The sequence below is a fragment of the Microtus ochrogaster genome, unplaced genomic scaffold, assembly GCF_000317375.1.
Source record: "Microtus ochrogaster isolate Prairie Vole_2 unplaced genomic scaffold, MicOch1.0 UNK90, whole genome shotgun sequence".
In the NCBI taxonomy this organism is placed as follows: domain Eukaryota; kingdom Metazoa; phylum Chordata; class Mammalia; order Rodentia; family Cricetidae; genus Microtus; species Microtus ochrogaster.
The window spans coordinates 550,575-555,769 of record NW_004949188.1 but is presented as its reverse complement, the minus strand read 5'-3'; the positions used below and the strand labels follow the sequence as shown (position 1 = coordinate 555,769).

Genomic DNA, 5,195 nt, shown 5'->3' with positions numbered 1-5,195 from the left:
GCACACACAGCCTGCCCTGCACAAGGCTCTTGCCCACACAGGCTCCTGCACAGGCTTCTTTACTTGGGTGCTGGAGATACAAACCCAGGTCCTCATGCTTGCACAGCAGGAACTTTGGACTTTGCAGTTGCCTTGAATGATTTTCTTTCCTTTCTTTCTTTCTTTCTTTCTTTCTTTCTTTCTTTCTTTCTTTTTTTTTGTGTTTTCTTCAAGACAGGATTTCTTTGTAGCCTGTCCTGGAACTAGCTCTTGTAGACCAGGCTGGCCTCAAACTCACAGAGCTCTGTCTGCCTCTGCCTCCCGAGTGCTGGGATTAAAGGCGTGGGCCACCACCACCTGGCTTGAATGATTTAAAAGAAAAAAAAAATTCCATTTTCCAAGGAGGTGACACGGTGGTGGCGCTGCTGCTGGCGCTAGGCTTTGCGCTCCTGGGCGGCCAAAGTTCCTCAGCGGTGGCGGACACCATCGTAATCTCTGTCCATGATGTCGGCTCCAAGACATACCTTAACTGCATTTTGAACAGCAGTAGCATCGACATCGTTGGCCACCGCTGGATGAGAAGTGACCAGGTACTGCAGGAGGATACGCTGCCTGACCGGCAGATGCAGTACATGGAGGACACAGATGACCGCTCTGGGTGCTACTTCCTGCATCTTCCTTCCCGAGCGCGTGGGCAGGGGCGACATCCGTGTGGAGGGGCCACCCCGGACCAAGGACGGAAAGAAGTCAGAGCATTTCAGTGAGGGAGAGAAACGTGAGGCTGGTCTGCAAGTCCGAGTCACCCCACCCTCCTGTCACTGGGTGGAGCTGGTTTAAGACCTCTGACTCTGGGGATCAGCTGATCACCAATGGCTCTGAGAGCAAGTACATCATGATATCCACAGCGGAGAGGTCAGAGCTGACCATCAGCAACCTCCACATCAACAGCGACTCTGATACCTACATGCGTAACGAAACGCCCAGGGCAGCGTCCAGGAGAGGATGATACTGCGCGCACGCGGCTCTGTCTGGCCGCCCTCTGGCCCTTCCTGGACATCGTGGCCGAGGTCCTGGTGTTGGTCACCATCATCTTAATTTATGAGAAGCGATGGAAGCCAGAGCAGACCCTGGACGAGAATGACCCTGGTGCTGCCCCACTGAAGGGCATCACATAAACGACAAGGACAAGAGTGTATGCCAGAGGAACCCCACCTGAGTGGCAGAGCAGGTGGGGGTGGGGGCACCTGAGCACCTGACCCCAGCCAGTGTCTACCTTCACTCCTGTGTCCCATCTTGCCCCAACCTGGGTGAAGACAGCCTCACCTTGTAGAAAGCCCACCTAGAAGAAGCAAGCTGCCCACAGCACTCCTGTTTCTAGTTTAAACTAAACAAGGTTTCTATATAGAGAATCTGTTCCTTGGGGGGAGGGTTGTTTTTGACTTTTTAAGTATGTCACTATAGCCCTGTGGAGTGGGGGAATGGGGCCTTGCCCTTGGCCATGAGGGGGGAGACAAGGGTAAGCTCTGACTTCTTGGTGGAGAGAGCTACTACCTGTTCCCCTGTATTGGACAGCCCATCCCCACCATGGACAACAGGCTGGGCCTGCTGGGACCCCACAAATAAAGACCTACCCCCCCAAAAAAAACATTTTCCATTTGTGGCAATTAGCACACTCACAATGGCAGACAGCCCTCACTTCTGTCTAGATCAAGAACATCTGCTGGACAATGGTGGCACACACACTTGGGATACAGAGGCAGGCAGATCTCTGAGTTCAAGGCCAGCCTAATCTACACAGCTAGTTCCAGGAAAACCAGGGCCGGGCAAACACCCCCTGCACCTGTCTGTGTGGTTTGCCTGTTCTGTGCACACACAAACACAGAGACATTGACACAATGTAGCCTTTTGTATCCGACCTTCTCATTCAGCATCATGTTTCCTTTTTTAAATTAATTTATTTAATTTTGGTCTTTTTGGCACAGTCTCACATAGCCCAAGATGGTCTCAAAGCTACTACACAATGAAGGAGGACTTTGAAGTGCTGACCCTCCCTATACCTCTTGAGCACTGGGATTACAGCACTCTGCCCCACACCTGGCTATCATCCTGTTCTCAGCCTGCCCACACTACGGCAGCAATCAGTGCTTCGTTTCCTTCTATGAGTGAATAACAGTCCACTGTGTGCATGTGAAGGTACAAGAACAATCTTCAGCATGGCTCTTTGGCTGCCCTCTTGTTTGAGACACAGGCACTTTGTGTCCGTTGTAGCATGCTCGCCTTCCACCTCACCATAGCAACTGAGATTACAGATGGGATGTCTGATCACACTGTGCAAAGATGTGTCTCTGTCCTTCCTCACCTGCCTAAGGCACCTTCTGATTGGCTTAATAAAGAACTGAAGAGTCAGCCAGGTGGTGGTGGCGCACGCCTTTAATCCCAGCACTCGGGAGGCAGAGGCAGGCGGATCTCTGTGAGTTCGAGACCAGCCTGGTCTACAGAGCTAGTTCCAGGACAGGCTCCAAAACCACAGAGAAACCCTGTCTCGAAAAAACAAAAAAAAAAAAAAAAAAAAAAAAAAAAAAAAGAACTGAACAGTCAATAGTTAGGCAGGAAAGAATAGGCGGGACTTCCAGGCAGAGACAGGAACTCTGGGAAGAATCTGAGGTGGGGGGTTGCCAGAGAGAGAGGCAGAGGAAATCAGATGTACTGTACTAAGGAGAGGTAATGAGCCACGTGGCAGAATGTAGATTAATATAAATGGGTTGATTTAAGTTCTAAGAGCTAGTTGGGAACAAGCCTAAGCTAAGGCCAAGCTGTCATTAAGAGGTCTCCGTGTCATTATTCAGGAGCTGATGGTCCAAAGAAACCTGCTACAGACGTGCACCACCATGACCAGCTGCGGCGAACTCCTCGACCAGCGAGAAAGAACGACCACCACAGGAGGATTCTTCTCAGATCACGCTTTAATTGGAGTGCCCTTGGTTAAAGGAGAGCATGAAGCGAAGGAGGAAGCCAGGGACAGAAAGCAAGGGAGAGCAGGAAGCAAGAGAGAGAGAGAGAGAGAGGTCCCGAGGCAGCTGCTTATATCGGGAATTGGCACACAGGTCGCCCTGTGATTGGCTGCCATCATCAGCTGACACCAGACTGCATCGTGATAGGCCCAAGGACCCTTATCCACCGCACACATGGGAAGCAGGGGACATGCAGCTCTCAAAGGCTTAGCCAAATATGGGGTTGTTTATTTCCAACAAGACAGGATGTCGGCGCCATCTTGTAATGGCGATCCTGTCCGGCTCACTACAACCAGCCGCTGTGTGGGAATTAACAGGACTACACAGACATTGGGAAGCCAGCATCCATCACCCTCTGCTCTGTAAGTAAGTCTAATAAACTCATTGGTTCCCTAGTATGAACTCTGGTGGGATCACACTTTGGCTTGTCATGGGGACAGAGTGGGAATATTTATATCCCACACAGAGCAGGTGATATTTATATCTCCCAAGGGAGGTAATTTTAGAACCAGCGGATGTGGGGTTTGAATGAGAATGACTCCCATAGGCACATATGTTGGAATACTTGGGCTACAGTTGGTGGAACTGTTTGGGAAGGATTGGGAGGAATGCCTTGTTGGAGGAGGTGTGTCCCTGTGACTGGACTTTGAGGTTTCGAAAGCAAGCCCACATCATTCCCATTTAGCTCTCGCTCTCTGCCTCTGGGTATGTTTTATGAAGTAAGCTCTCAGCTACTGCCCAATGCCATACCGTGTTCCCAGTCATGATGGTCATGGACACTAGCCCTCTGAAACTGTAAGAATAAATTCTTTCTTTGTAAGTTGCCTTGGTTACAGTGTCATTTCACAGCAGTGAACAAGGGGCATCAGGCTTGCAAGGGAAGTGCATATGCACCAGGTGCTTTTTCAGTCCAGCATCTAGGGAGATGTCGTTTTGTTTGTATTTTGGGGCAGGGTCTCACTATGTAGCTCTGGCTCTCCTGGAACTCATTATGTAGGTCAAGCTGGCCATGAACTCAGAGTCACCTCTGCCTTCCAAGAGCTGGGGTAAAGGCAACTGGGCTTTTTACTTTTAAACATTGTATCGCTAAGGTGCCGGATGGTTTACTGGCGGGGAAACACTCCATTCTTCAGGGAAGCTCCTCCAGCTCAAGAAGTAAACAACTTGCTGGGCGGTGGTGGCGCACGCCTTTAATCCCAGCACTTGAGAGGCAGAGACAGGAGGATCTCGATCTCCGTGAGTTCAAGACCAGCCTGGTCTACAGAGCTAGTTCCAGGACAGGCTCCAAAGCTACAGAGAAACCCTGTTTCAAAACAAAAGCAAAAACAAACACAAAAAGAAGTAAACAACTAAAAGGCTTCAGGAAGCCCCCAAAATTGAACATATGCAAGAACTCCTGAGAGACACTCTCGGAGGAACTGAGTGCCTGAAAGAGACACTGCAATCATCAGACTTTATGGTGACTCCAGGTTCTCTGCTTCTGTGAGCTGTCACCATTGCTGGGTTAGGGTTCTCAGTAATGCAGCAGTCTGTTTCCATAAGTGACCCTTTACCCGTATTCCTGTAAGTAACCCCAATAAAACTCATTGGCTTTACCAAGGTGGACTTTGCTAGTCTCCTCACTTGGGTCTATCCTTGCTTCCTTATCTTGGATGAGCAGATATTTGCTCCAATCTCCCCAAGAACAGTGTCACACCATAAACATTTCTATTCATCATGTGTCATGTGTGTGTGTGCGCGTGCGCGTGTGTCATAGTGCACGAGGAGGTCAGAAGATAAATGGAGGAGTACTTTCTCTCCTTCTGTTAAATAGGTCCTGCAACGGAACTCACGGCACAATGCATGGTGGCAAGCAAGCACCTTTCCTTTCTGAGCTCCCTCACCAGCCTGACTCAAGAGCTGAAGAGACAGACATAGGCATCCCAGGGTGTATGGGGAGTACTCAGTTTGCAAGTGCACAGTCTGAGGTGTCTGTCCCCCTGCAGGCTGAGGGCAGGAGGCCTCAGAAGAGAATATAGAAGCGGTGTTCAAAACCTGGAGCTGGCCTGGCATGGTTCAGCACGCCTCTAATCCCAGCACTCAGGGGGCAGAGACAGGTGGGTCTCTGAGTTTGAAGCTAGCCTGGTCTACATGGTGAGTTTCTGGACAGTCAGAGACACAGAGTGAGACCCCCACCTAAAAAAAACTAAAAAATATATATATTTA

At 50.0% G+C, this 5,195-nt stretch overlaps 1 pseudogene; it reads left to right on the top strand.

Moving 5' to 3' along the window:
* Window positions 1-1,195, top strand: part of LOC101980420 — a 2,809-nt pseudogene extending 1,614 nt beyond the window's left edge.
* The last annotated feature ends 4,000 nt before the right edge of the window (window positions 1,196-5,195 follow it).